Source organism: Marmota flaviventris, chromosome 13 (genome assembly GCF_047511675.1).
Source record: "Marmota flaviventris isolate mMarFla1 chromosome 13, mMarFla1.hap1, whole genome shotgun sequence".
NCBI lineage: Eukaryota > Metazoa > Chordata > Mammalia > Rodentia > Sciuridae > Marmota > Marmota flaviventris.
This window is the reverse complement of record NC_092510.1, coordinates 95042488-95056794: the sequence shown is the minus strand read 5'-3', so window position 1 is coordinate 95056794 and position 14307 is coordinate 95042488. Positions and strand designations below refer to the sequence as shown.

General features: G+C 38.8%; 1 protein-coding gene across 8 annotated transcripts in view; it reads right to left on the bottom strand.

Moving 5' to 3' along the window:
• Gapvd1 (GTPase activating protein and VPS9 domains 1) overlaps window positions 1-13061 on the bottom strand; it is an 88251-nt gene extending 75190 nt beyond the window's left edge. For all 8 annotated transcript variants that reach the window (XM_071600957.1, XM_071600956.1, XM_071600959.1 and 5 more), the window contains exon 1: window positions 12928-13061. The gene's annotated coding sequence lies outside the window, so the exon portion shown is untranslated. The remainder of the gene's footprint in view (window positions 1-12927) is intronic.
• Between the last annotated feature and the right edge of the window lie 1246 nt (window positions 13062-14307).

The following is a 14307-nucleotide window of genomic DNA, read 5'->3' as shown; positions in this document are numbered from 1 at the left end:
AGGTATTATGTCCAACTACAACTAAAAAATAAATAAATAAATATTTTTTTAAAATTAGCCATGCTGTTGCTAAATAGTTCCAAAATGATTAAAAAACAGCAACCAGGGCTGGGGATGTGGCTCAAGCGGTAGCGCGCTGGCCTGGCATGCATGCGGTCCGGGTTCGATTCTCAGCACCACATACAAACAAAGATGTTGTGTCCGCCGAAAACTAAAAAATAAATATTAAAAAATTCTCTCTCTCTTTAAAATATATATAAATTAAAAATTAATTAATTAATTAATTAATTAAAAACAGCAACCAGGAGTTGGGGTTGTGGCCAGCGGTAGAGCGCTCACCTTGCATGTGCAAGGCCCTGGGTTCAACCCCAGCAACACATAAAAATAAATAAAGGTATTTAAAAAAAAAAAACAGTAACTAAATTTAAGTTGAAAATATATTCTAACTTTCCAGTGAGCATATTTGAAATCATTCTTGTAGTAAGGACACAGCTCAGTGGTAGAATGTCTGACTAGCATGCTCATGGCCCTGGGTTCAATCTTCAGAATCACAAAAAAAGAAAGAATTAATAATGTACTGAAGAAAGTTTTTGCTCATAATTAAGAAATAAATATTGGGTTGAGGCTGTAGTTCAGTGGTAGAGCACCTGCCTCACACATGTGAAGCACTGGGTTAGATCCTCATCACCATATAAAAATGAATAAAGATATTGTGTCCATCTACAACTAAATAAATATTTTTTAAAAAGAAATATTAATGAGGAATAAAATTTGAAACTTGATACTTTAATATCTTCATCTGGTGCATTTGAAATAAGAGTAAAACATGGCAGAAACAAAGAATGTGCTTAATACCAAATATTCCTGCCTGGAAACACAATAAAGAATCAAAAGGCCCATTATTTGAAGATACTAGTAACAAAAAGTCATTTAGTATTCAGAATTCAAATTAACATTACAACAGACTTCTTGTTATGACATCAGAATTCCAGATCACCAAAAGTAAACAAAATAAAAACAGATACTGATTTTACCTTAACATACTAATTTTCCAGAACTAAAGAAGATTGCTAACCAAAAAAAATAATGAAACTCATGCATAACAAATCGTGTGTGGACTAAGCTCAGATTTTATTACACTAAGACAATATCAAAATATTTGAACAGCTAATATACATTACTTAGAAACAACAATGTTGGCTAGGATGTAGCTCAGTGGCAGAGCGCTTTCCTAGCACTGTGAAGCACTGGGTTCAATCCTTAGCGCCACATAAAAAATAAACAAATAAAATAAATGCACACTGTCCAACTACAAAAAAAATTTTTTTTTAAAAAGAAAGAACAGGGCTAGGGATATAGCTCACTTGGTAGAGTGTTGCCTCACATGCACCAGGCCCTGGGTTCAATCCCCAGCATCACAAAAAAAAAAAAAGAAAGAAAGAACAGGAGCCAGGGCTGGGACTCAGCAGTAACGCACTTGCCTGGCATGTATGAGGCACTTGATTCGATTCTCAGTACCACATATAAATAAATAAAATAAAGGTCTATCACCAACTTAAAAAAAATAAAAATAAAAAAAAGAAGAAAGAACAATGTTTCCTTACCATGACAATTCATTCAAAATCCTTGATGTTTTTATAGTTTTACTCAAAATCATTTTAAATGAGATTAACAGGATTGTTTCAAAGTCATGAAATTAAATAAAGTCACAGTACATCATACCACAGAATACTATCATTATTAAGGAGGTAGAATTACAAAGAAAGATGCTAGGAAAAACAAACCATAGAACACTAAAAATGGTAAAATTCCAAAGGCACTCTACTACTTGGCAAAACTACTTGGGCTCGGGCTGGGGATGTGGCTCAAGCGGTAGCGCGCTCCCCTGGCATGCATTCGGCCTGGGTTCGATCCTCAGCACCACATACAAACAAAGATGTTGTATCCGCCAAAAACTAAAAAATAAATATTAAAATTCTCTCTCTCTCAAAAAAAAAAAAAAAAAGACTACTTGGGCTCAAATCTCAGCTTTGCCACTCAGTAGCCGTACAATACTGGGCTAGTTGTTTTATTTCTCTATGCCTAGCTTTCGTCATATGCAAATAGATAAAACACAACCTAATATATAAGATATGTTCACAGAACAGAATTCTGAAAGTTAAATAGTTAAGGTGTGTAAAGCATTTAGCAAACACATATAATGTTAACTATAATTCTGGGGGAAAAAAGAAAAACTTTAAATCATACAATATATACACATACTATGTGGGGAAGAAATTTGCTAGGCATGATGGTGTACTCCTGCAATCCCAGCAACTTGGGAGGCTGAGAGAAGAGGATCACAAGTTTGAGGCCAGTGTGGGCAATTTATTTTGAAGCAATTTAGTGGCTCAGAATAAAAATAAAAAGGACTTAAAGATGTAGCTCAGTGGCAAATCCCCCAGTACTGCACAAAAAAGAAAAGCTTTCATATTAGCATTTTTTAAAACAAAGAACATTGATTACTTTAGTAATTAAAAAAAATAACAACCCAGACACAGTGGTGCACACCTATACCAGCTACTCAGGAGGCTGAGACAAGAGGTCAAATGTCAAAAGCCAGCCTCAGTAACTCAGCAAGACCCTGTCTCAAAATAAAACATAAAAAGGGCTGGGATGTAGCTCAGAGGTAATGAGCCCCTGGGTTCAACTCTTAGTATCAATAATAACAATAATAATAATAACAACTTTGCACTGAGAAGTTGTCTGCTGATGATCGCTAATGCAATTACTGAAACAGAACAAATTCTGTGAATAAAAACATATTAAAAGAAATTTTCAAGTGCAATAGAAAAGACACAGTACTTAATTTCAAAATAAGACTTACTTCAACAATAACAAGCTATAACCCAGTAAGCAGAACTGCAATGACATTAAAATTATATCCCTTTATTTCCCAGAAGAAATAAATGATACAAAACTATCCATGCCCTGTAATCCCAGCAACTCAGGAGGCTGAGGCAGGAGGATAGTGAGTTCAAAGTCAGCCTCAGCAAAAGCGAGGCACTAAGCAACTCAGTGAGACCCTGAAATACAAAATAGGGCTGAGATGTGGCTCAGTGGGCAAGTGCCCCTAAATTCAATCCCTGGTACCCGCCAACCCATCCCCAGCCAAAAACAAGACAAACTATCCATGCAATCTAGAAAAGGGTATCACGAACTTTCATAAATAGATAAATTTCCACTAATTTTATTAGGTTGAAATTAAATACCACTAAATTTAACTTTCTCCAATTCAACAATCTCTAATGAAAACTAAGATAGATATATATATATATATATATATATATATATGTATGTATGTATGTATATATGTATATATGTATGTATATGTATAAATTTAAAAAAATTTATATTTTATAGATGTAGTTGGTCATAATACCTTTATTTTACTTATTTATTTTTATGTGGTGCTGAGGATTGAATCCAGGGCCTCTTACGTGCTAGGCGAGCAATCTACTGCTAAGCCACAACCCCAGCCCAAATTTTGAGATCAAGATGAACCAAATAACTAAGAAAAATCTAAAATCCTCAGGGGCTGGCAATGCAGCTCAGTGGTAAAACACCTGTCCAGTATTTGAGAGGCCCTGGACTGGATCTCCAGCATCACAAAAAAATTAAAAATAAAATAAAATCCTCAGAACCCTCTGGAAATTTCTGAGAGGAACACTTCCCCACCCACATGCTTTGAGGAAGCTCTAGTCCCTGGGATAAACTTAGCTTCTTCCATAAATATAGTGGGCGTACAAAAACAACCAAATGGAGGAGCAGAAAGAGAACTCTGAGCTTCTGCTGCATTTTTGCTGAGCAGTAATACTAGCAAAGCTTGCTTCAGACTTAGGAGTTCATATTCAAAATTAAAGCATGTAAGCAAACAGGCCATTATGTCTGTTTCGTTACATTTACCAGAATGGTATTTCATAAAACTGATAAATATTTGTTGTTTGTATTTTTTATTTTGAGAATTAATAATTTCAAACAGTTTATACAATGACTTAGAAAAAGAGAAGGAACTTAATAAATGTTATCACTCTTTATCATTACCATTATTATTAACGTTTTGAGATGATGAAATAGAAACTTACTCATAGAAGAGTTTGATTAGTTACTTTTGTCAGAATTCAACTTGTCCCATCACAACATTAAATGGTTAGATGTTAAAAACAAACACTAAAGAATTCAAACTTAGATTCTTTGGTTCAAAAGAAGGCAGCGTAGATGAAAAAAATTCTGCAAAAGGAATTAATCCACCAGGCACAGAGGTACATGGCTATAATACCAGCAGTTTTGGAGGCTGAGGCAAGAAAATTTCAAGTTCAAAGCTAGCCTCAGCAAATTAGGGGGCCCTGTCTCAAAATTAAAAATAAAAAGGTCTGGGGATGTAACTCAATGTTAAAGTGCCCCTGGGTTCAATCTCTAGTATTTAAAAAAAAAAAAGATTGTGGGTGGGTGTTATAGTCCCAACTATTTGGGAGAACGAGGCAGGAGGATTGCTGGGGCCACAGGAATTTGAGGTTAGCCTAGGGAATAAAGCTAGACCCCATTCCTTCCCCTCAACCCCCCAAAACAAAAAAAGACTGCTTGAAAGAATACTGACTGACTCTGACCCTGAACAAAGTCTAATATCCCTTGATTAATTTGTGTTTTAAATTTTCCAAGAGAAAAATCAGTTGAACCCTTCCAAAGACTCACAGAAAATAATTAATAAAACAAATTAGTAAGGAAAAAAAATTGAACACGTTTTACAACATGCTTTCCACTAGTCTCTGCGTGGATGTACTGGCACTATATAGGAGCAAGACCAAGAAAGCACCTTTTGGACAGACATCTTAAGTAATAAGCAGACATCATGCCTGTTTTTACAGTTAAAAGAGTATGTTTAAAGTCTTATATTAAGAAGATAGCATACTAAAAAAAATGTGCATAGAAATACACACAAGGGCTTGGGAAGTATCCCAGTGGTAGAGCAGTTGCCTAGGCTTGTGTAGCATGCTCAAGCCCTGTGCTGAATGCACAACACAGCAAAGACGCAAGCACACATGCACATACACGGTTCTAAAATCAAGTTATGCTTTTCTTTCAGTTATAAGTATTTAAGGTATCTGGTTCACCTTGAAACTAAATTATACAGACTCCTATGAAGTATGTTTTTTCCCTTTTTCAAACATTTGTTCAACCATCATTTTATTTATATATATATAAATAAGAGAAGGCAAAAGTATCAATAGATATCCACCACTTACTCTGACAGTGCATTGCAGTGTCAAGATTAGGTTTCAGTTTAGGAACAAAAAAGAAATGACCTTCTCAAAATGTCTTTTAAAAAATTATAACACATACTGAAACATATTCAGAAAATAGAGATAAGCATTTTAAAAAATATTTTCAGTTGTAGATGGGTACAATACCTTCATTTTATTCATCTTATGTGGTGTTGAGGTTCGAACCCAGTGTCTTACACATGCTAGATAGGTGCTCTACCAGTGAGCTACAACCCTGGGCCCCAGATAAGCATTTTTTAAAAGTTCTTTAAAGACAAGAAAAGAGTCAGGTGCAGTGGCATCTACCAGGAATCCCAGTGACTCAGGAGGCTAAGCCAGGAGGCTAAGCCAGGAGGCCTGCAAGTTTGAGGCCAGTCTTAGCAACTTAGTGAGACTCTGTCTCAAAAAAAAAAAAAAAAAAAAAAAAATGGGCTGGAGATATGGTGCCCCTAGGTTCAATCCCTGGTACCAAAAAAAAAAAAAAAAAAAGTTAAAAAACTTCATATTGTTAGCCAGGCACGGTGGCACATGCCTGTACTCCCAGTGGCTTGGGAGGCTGAGGAAGGAGAATCGCAGGTTCAAAGCCAGCCTCAGCTGCAGGGCACTAAGCAACTCAGTGAGACCCTGTGTCTAAATGAAATACAAAATAGGGTTGGGGATGTGGCTCAGTACCCTTGAGTACCCTTGAGTTCAACCCCCCCAGTACCAAAAAACAAAACAACAAAAAAAACCTTTATATTGTTAGCTGCACCAACAAGTTAGTATATACTGTCTCAATTTTCAGAATGTCATTATCAGGCAGTAGCACCTTGTAAGACAGTAAGTGCTGTACCCCATCTGAAACACAGATCACAACACTCAATAAAGCCCATCAGGTGAAGTGGGAAGTGAAAGTACTGTGACAGTAGCCAAGAAGACACCAAAAGAGCTTGTTTTAAAGTATGGGATAAGGTACCAAGGTGGAAAAGTAATGGAGGTAGATTTAGAGGTGGGGCACCAAATGATAACTATTAATGACTGAGTAAAAGCCATGTTCCTATGTCATTAGTAGATTTAATCCTACTTGGCAGGTACATATCTCCTCTTCTTCACAGAGGAGGAAAAAGATTCAGAAAACTCAAATAACTTACTGCCTGATCATTCAGCTATTATATAGCAGAGAAGGGATTCAAACTGAGATTTGACACCAAAGTCCCATACTCTTCATTTTCCCCATGCAGCCTCTCTGGTTCTTTGCATGTACACTGAGTTCAGGCTCCCTGTAAGCAATTCACTACAATGGGCTCGAGGTAGGGTGGTGACCTGAGGCAAATGATCGCTCTCATAGTGAACTTCTGGTTATAATGGAGAGAGAAGGTGGGTGGCCCAGATTTTTCAGCCTTTCTTCATCTCAAACTACCTTTATAATCTTTCCTACCATTTTTCTCTTTCAGATTTAATGCACTAGGGCCCAGAAAAGGGCCTGGATGTTTTCCCATTCAATTTACAAATTCCTTTGTCCTTGTCTTTGTTCAAGTTGCTTCTCCACTTGAAACCCTTCTCTAATATCCCTAGAGCCATATATGACTCAAGGTGCAGTTAAAATGTCATCTTTTCCATTCCTGGATTCCTCATTCTGCCATTTAGTAGTAAGTATCTCCAATCTACTTTTTCTTTTTTTTTTTTTTTTTTTGTTGTTGTTGTTGTAGATGAACCTCTATTTTATTTATTTATTTAAATGTGGTGCTGAGAATCTATCCCAGTGCCTCACAAGCTCTCTACCACTGAGTCACAACCCCAGCCCTCCAATCTACATTTTCATGACCCTTCTGACAAGCACCTCTATTAAAATCATGACCTCGGGGCTGGGGTTGTGGCTCAGCAGCAGAGTGCTCACCTAGCATGTGGGAGGCCCTGGGTTTGATCCCAGCACTACATATAAATAAGTTAGTAAAATAAAGGTATTGTGTCCAACTACAATAAGAAAGAAAGAAAGAAAGAAATTATATGACCTGGGCTGGGGATGTGGCTCAAGGGGTAGCGCGCTTGCCTGGCATGCGCGGGACGCTGGGTTCGATCCTCAGCACCACAAAAAAATAAAAAAATAAAGATGTTGTGTCCACCGAAAACTAAAAAATAAATATTTTTTAAAAAAAGAAATTATATGAACCTTTTTTTGGGGGGGAACTGGGGAACCCAAGTGCACTTTGTCACTGAGCTACATCTCCAGTCCTTTTTATTTTGAGACAGGGTCTCAATATTCCTGACAGTCTTGCTAAGTTGCTGTAGGTAACCTCAAACTTGTGATCCTCCTTCCTCAGTCTCCTCATTATGGTATTAGACATGCAATACCATGCCTGGCTAGAAATCACAACCGAAAAAGTAAAAAGGATAGTCACTCCGCAAATTATTTATTAATTCAAAGGAAAAAATATGTCTTTACAAGAGAAATCTAAACGTTACCTTAATCAAATTTACATCAATGACAAAACTGGTATCATGTTCCCCTGATGAGCTACACTAAAAGAGACCTAAAATCACTTGTTTTAATCTGAATCTGACCATGAAGGAATGTTCAGACAAACTGCAATTGAGAAGCATTCTACAAAACAAGTGGTAGGGATGCTTTAAAAATGTTACTGGGGGTGGGGATGGGGGCTAGAGTTGTAGATCAGTGGTAGAACAGTTGCCTAGCAAGCATGAGGCACTGGGTTCAATCCTCTGCACCACATAATAAATAAATAAATAAAGGTATTGTATCCACCTACACATAAAAAAATATTTTTAAAAAATGTTACTGTCTGAGGCTGGGGATAAAGTTCAATGGTGAAGCAAATGCTTTGCATACATGAGGACCTGGGTTCAGCACCACAAAAATAAAAAAAATAATAATAAAATGTTACTGACACAAGAAACCTCAAAAAGGCTGGAAAAATATCCTAGATTTGGGACTAGAGTTGTGGCTCAGTGGTAGAGCGCTTGCCTAGCAAGTGTGAGGCATTGGGTTAGATTCTCAACACCGCATATAAAAAATAAAATAAAATGGGGGCTGGGGTTGTGGCTCAGTGGCAGAGGGCTTGCCTCACATATGTGAGGCACTGGGTTCGATCTTTAGCACCACATAAAAATAAATAAACAAAATAAAGATATTGTGCCCATGTATAACTAAAAAATTTAAAAAATAATAATAAAAAATAAATAAAATGAAGTCCATTGACAACTAAAAAAAATAAAAAACAAAAAGATCCTAGATTTGATACCATGCAATACCATGCAAGATCTTTAACTAGATCTTGAATCAAAAACAAAAGACAACAACAAACTAAGGACAGTATTAGGAAAAGTTGAAAGAGTAATCATATTACATCTATGTTAAAAATCTTAATGTAACAACTAAATTGTAGATATACAGAGTCCTTGTTCTTGCGAAATAAAAGCTAAGTATCTGGGAATAAAAAGAACAAATAATATCCATATTCACACCTAACTTTCATATGGTTCAGCAAAAAGTGTATGCATTCTCTGTGTAAAGCAAAAATGACAAAATGTTAGCAATTTGCAGATCTAGATGAAGGCTAAATGGGTGTTTATGTATTATTCTTCTATAGGTTTGCAATGGGGGGGGGGGGCCGCAGGTGTTACTAGAGGTTGAACCCAGGGTGCTCTACCTCTGAACTATATCCCCAGCCCTGTTTTTAATTTTCTATTGAGTCAGAGTCTCGCTAAGCTGCCCACATTGGCCTTGAACTTGTGACCCTCCTGCATCAGCCTCCAAAGTCCCTGGGATTACAGGCATGTGCCACTGTAGCCAGTACACTAGTTATTCCTTATAGAGCTGCTTTTCTCTTTTGACAGAGGCAAATCTGTAGGCCTCAAAATATAGAATGTAATTAGCAGGGTGTGGAGTAGCTACTCAGGAAGCTGAGAGAGCTGGTTTTGAGACCAGTAGGCAAGTGAGGATATAGCTAAGTGATAAAGCACCCATAAATTCAATCTCTAGTAAGGGGGAGAGAGAAGAATAGGAGAGTAATTAGGAAATAAAACCACTAACCTAAGATCACACAGTAAAAATACCTGAGCAAAGCAGAGACCTTTTCTTTTATCACATCATCATAGAAAGTTAGGGGATAACCAAAACCTGCATAGCAGCAAGCACTAAGAAAAAGTAGTGCCCAGGGCTGGGGTTGTGGCTCAGTGGTAGAGTGCTCACCTAGCACGTGCGCCCTGGGTTCCATCCTCAGCACTACATAAAAATAAATAAAGGTATTGTGGGGCTGGGGATGTGGCTCAAGTGGTAGTGTGCTCGCCTGGCATGCGTGCGGCCCGGGTTCGATCCTCAGCACCACATACAAACAAAGATGTTGTGTCTGCAGAAAACTAAAAAGTAAATATTAAAAAATTCTTTCTCTCTCTCTTTAAAAAAAAATTGCTATATGCAAAATATGACTGCTTTCCTTAAAAAAAAAAATAAAGGTATTGTGTTCAACTACAACTAAAAAATAAATATTAAAAAAAATAAATAAGTAGTGCCCAGGGCTGCAGTGATACAGTATTGGTCCTAGTATGACCAAGGCCTCAGGTGCAATCCCCAGTATCACGATAAATAAATAATTAGTACCCAAATGGAACCAAATGCCCACAAAAGCACTACACAGTGTTCAGGAAATAATATTCTATCTTTTAAAAAATATACAAGATGAAGTCAGGCATGGTAGCATGCTCCTGTAATCCCAGCAGCTTGGGAGGCTTTGGCAGGATTGAAAGTTTGAGGCCAGCCTCAGCAACTTAGTGAGGCCCTGACCAACTTAGTGAGACACTGTCTCAAAATAAAAAGGGCTGAAGATCTAGCTCAGTAGTAATACACCTCTGGGTTCAATCCCCAGTACTTCCCCAAAAAAATTAGATGAAAACTTTCCGTTTCATTCAATATGGATAATACTATTTGCAAGACTTTAAAAAAAAAATGACGTACTTTATTCTTAGAAATAAAAAAAATAATCTAGTTCCTGTGAATTAACACATTTATTCAACAAATATTTACTGAGTACCTATTATAAGCCAACCCTTACTATGACAGAGCAGTGAGGACAAGGTCCCTATTGTCACAGAACTGACATAAAAGTAGGAAAGAAAAAGATTAAAATATTCAACAAATATACAAATAACACATGCCATAAAGAAAACATAGGGGCAGGGCTGGGGCTGTAGCTCAGTGGCAGAGAGCTTGCCTAGCATGTGTGACGCACTGGGTTCGATCCTCAGCACCATATACAAATAAAATAAAGGTATTCTGTTCATCTACAACTACAAAAAAAAAAAAAAAAGAAAAAGAAAAAAGAAAACACAGGAGCAGCAGGCAAAGAATGATAAAGGCAGCAATGCAAGGGCACAGATTGACAGGGATGACCTCTCCCAGGCAGGGACTCATAATGGAATGTTCAATTCTACACAAATACCAATCATATTTCATAAAATAGTTTTCTTTAGGAGCTGGGGTTGTAGCCTAGCAATGGAAGGCGTGCCTAGCATATGTGACACATTGGGTTAGACCCTTAGCACCACATAAAAGTAAATAAAATAAAGGTATTGTATCCATCTACAACTAAAAATATTTTTAAAACATAGTTTTCTTTACATTTTAATACTCCCTCTTAATTATTTTCCAGAAAAAAATTGCTGCAGTGATTTTTTATTACTGCTATTATTTCAGAGGTGGAAAATCCCACCAAATGTTGACAGGTGTTTCACAAAGTACAAATTTTAAGATACACATATTCTGGGGGAAAAAAATGCTGAGTGATTTATCAATGAGAAGACTAATAGAAAAACAAAGAACTCCAAGAATCTGAAACAGAATTTAAAAAAAAAAAAAAAAAAATGACTTACCAACTCTTCAACTCCATAATCTCTACATTTACTTCCTATCATATATGAAAAAAAGGCTAACAGGAAGATAAATTTGGATAGAGACTCTGTTATTTTTCTCTTAAAGGTAAAGAAAATTAGGATATTCTCCTCTTTAAAAGCCATACCACCCTCATGATTTTAAGAAAAATCAGCAAACACTAACATTTCCTTTCACAGGATTACACAAGAGCTTGGAGGACTTAGATTACTCGGAACTAGGGAAGCGCCTTAATACAAAAATCTGAGGGCCAAAATATTCACTTCCCTTTCTTCCTCTGATTCTTTTGCTGATTAACAGTACCCTGAATGAAAAATCTATTGTCTGTCAAACTACCACTGTGGTATAAACAACAACTATAAATCAACTACTCTGATTCTATCCAAATCTTTGATTTCCTTGATTATGAAATTCTTTTTCATCTACACTATTATCCTGTCTACTTTGTCTTCTGTTTTACCTAATGACAGATATTTCCAGGCACTCATAGATGCCCCAAAACTTCTCACTTTTTTAGGAGTTTTTAGCCATTTGTGCTATGGACTGCTTTGGAAGTCTGGTGAAGCCTATGGTCTCAGATTGATTTTAAATGCACAATATATATGAATATGAAAGAAACCTATTATACGGAAATACTAGCAAAACAATAAAAAAAGATATGGAGATTATATATATACAGCTTTATAATCACATTAGTTATAAGATCTGGTAACCCCATAAATTCGAAGAAATGATAAGCGTAAAGAATATCTTAGATATGTACATCAACTGTAAACATGATACAACAATATCTGTGATTTTTATTGGTAACAACTACAAATCTAAGACTGTGCATTTAAAATCAATCTGAGACCAATATTATTGTGGTTTGTTGTCTACTTTCCTAACTGAAGGAAATAATAAATTTCAGCTAGTGGTCAACAAAAATAAAGATGCAATTTTACCCCTAATCTTGTTACAGGACCCTTGAATTCTATCCACATTCTTTCCACTAGTGAACCCTAGATTGAAACTCTTTCCAAGCCCTGCTCAAAATGATTTTTGTCGCTAATTTTAAAACACTGATTCCTCTCATTGAACGTTAACACCATGTCTCCTTGTTCTCATGCAGATTTATGTATAAATTCCTGTTTATTTCTGGGGTTTGCCTAGCCGGCACTCATGACAATTTTGCCAGTCTATAAAACGTGAAGTTCAAGGAAAACAGAAGCAAACAAACGACCCACAGCCCCTCACTTCCAGACCTCCACCCGCAAGTGGAAAGAAGCCAAGTAAAGGGTGAGCGTTTACGATAGATGAGCTGCCCCAGACCCGTGCGTCCAGCTTGTCAAGATTCCCCGGTGCGCGACATCCCCGCCAGAGTCCTTCGGAAGACACCCCACCCGCTTCTCGCCTCGGATGCTCAGTGTCCTGTCTGCCGGGGGCTCTCCCTGGCCCGCACCCCCAGCCGCCCCGCGGTTCTCCGGCCCCTTCCCACCCCATCCCCCATGCGTCCCTCCCTCCGGTCAGTCCCAGGCCGGCCGCCCGGGCCCCTGCGCGTTGCCTCATCTCCTCCCGGGCCTCGCCGCGTGTCCCCCCCACCACCGCCTCGCCAGACATTGAAGGGAAGGGTGCGGGGCCCAGGGGTCAGCTGCACCCGGCCGCCCGGCCGTCAGGCGCAGGCTGCGGCCCAGGCCGGAGCAGACGGGCTGCCCAGCACGGAGCCGTGCACTCGGCGCAGGATAGCCCGGGACGCGCGCTCACCGACGGGCGCATGCGGAAGAGGGCACCGAGGTCCGCGTCGGACGGCCACTCGGCCACGGAGCCGTCGCCCTTGCCGCGAACCGCCGCCGCCGCCGCCGCTCGCTAGTCGGCTTCCCTGCGTCCTGCGGCGGCGCTGCCGCCACGCCAGCGCGCGTGCGCGGCGCCGCGGGGGCCCCTGGGATCGGCGGCGCGGCCCGGCCCGGCCCGGCCGCCCGCGGCTTCCCTTCCGCTGTCCGCTGCGGACCCGGCAGCTGCGCGCGTCCCGTCCCGCCTTCCTGAGAACCGCTCGCAACACCCAGGCCCTCGCCTCCGCGCACAGGAATGTTGGCCGTGAAAAATCCGCCTGAGCAAATACATGTAAAGACTTTCACGTGCCAGGGACATTATTTGAATGATTTTCACTCTCACCCCTGGCACACTTGCTCTTCCTTTTAGTTGAAAGCGTCGTGAATCGGTTGGGTGGTAGCTGGATTTGCAATATTAAACCTGGTTTCCCACTTGCCATTTTATCGAATTTTACATATGGTAAACTTGACTTACAGTTATTTTAAGTCAGTCAATTGACAATTGAACAACTACTTTTGGGGGGGGGGGGGGCAGATGAGGATCGAACAACTACTTAACAGAATACTCAGATGTATTCAGAGGTTAGGTTAGCCCAGTTTAACAGCCATAGAAACCTTAAAATTGGAAGACACCTTAAAGGTCATTAGTGCAACTCCTGCCCAAGCAGGAATCCCTTCTTTTACATTTAGCCAGATGGTCATCTTTTTAACAGTTCACATTTCAAGGAACTCATAAGTATTGCAGCCTGCTCCACTATTGGACAGCTCTAAATGTTAGAAAGTTCCACCTCCTGCTGAGCTGAAATCTGCTTCCTTTAACTTCTTTCCAGTGCTAGTAGTTATACTGTACAGCATGTTTTTCATTTGGCAAATGAGCCTCTAAGCACAAAAAATAGTAATAAAAAAAAAATCATTTTCCCAACCATTTCAGATGTGAATCAAATCCCAGACTGCTCTCTCCATCTAGTCACCTTCCTTGATATACCCACTTTAAAAATTGTTAGAATTTGCTTTATTCTCTGGTAGCTAGTTAGGTACTAATGCTATCATGTTGCCCATTCAACTGATTCAAGGATTCAATTCAAATATTACTTACCAGCTCTTTTTTTAAATTTTTAAAAATATTTATTTTTCTGTTGTAGTTGGACACAATACCTTTATTTTATTTATTTTTATGTGGTGCTGAGGATGGAACCCAGGACCTCACACATGCTAGGCTAGATAGAGTTCTACCCTGAGCCACAACCCCAACCCTTATTTTTTATTTTTAACCAGGAATTGAACTCAGGGGCACTCAACCACTGAGCCACATCCC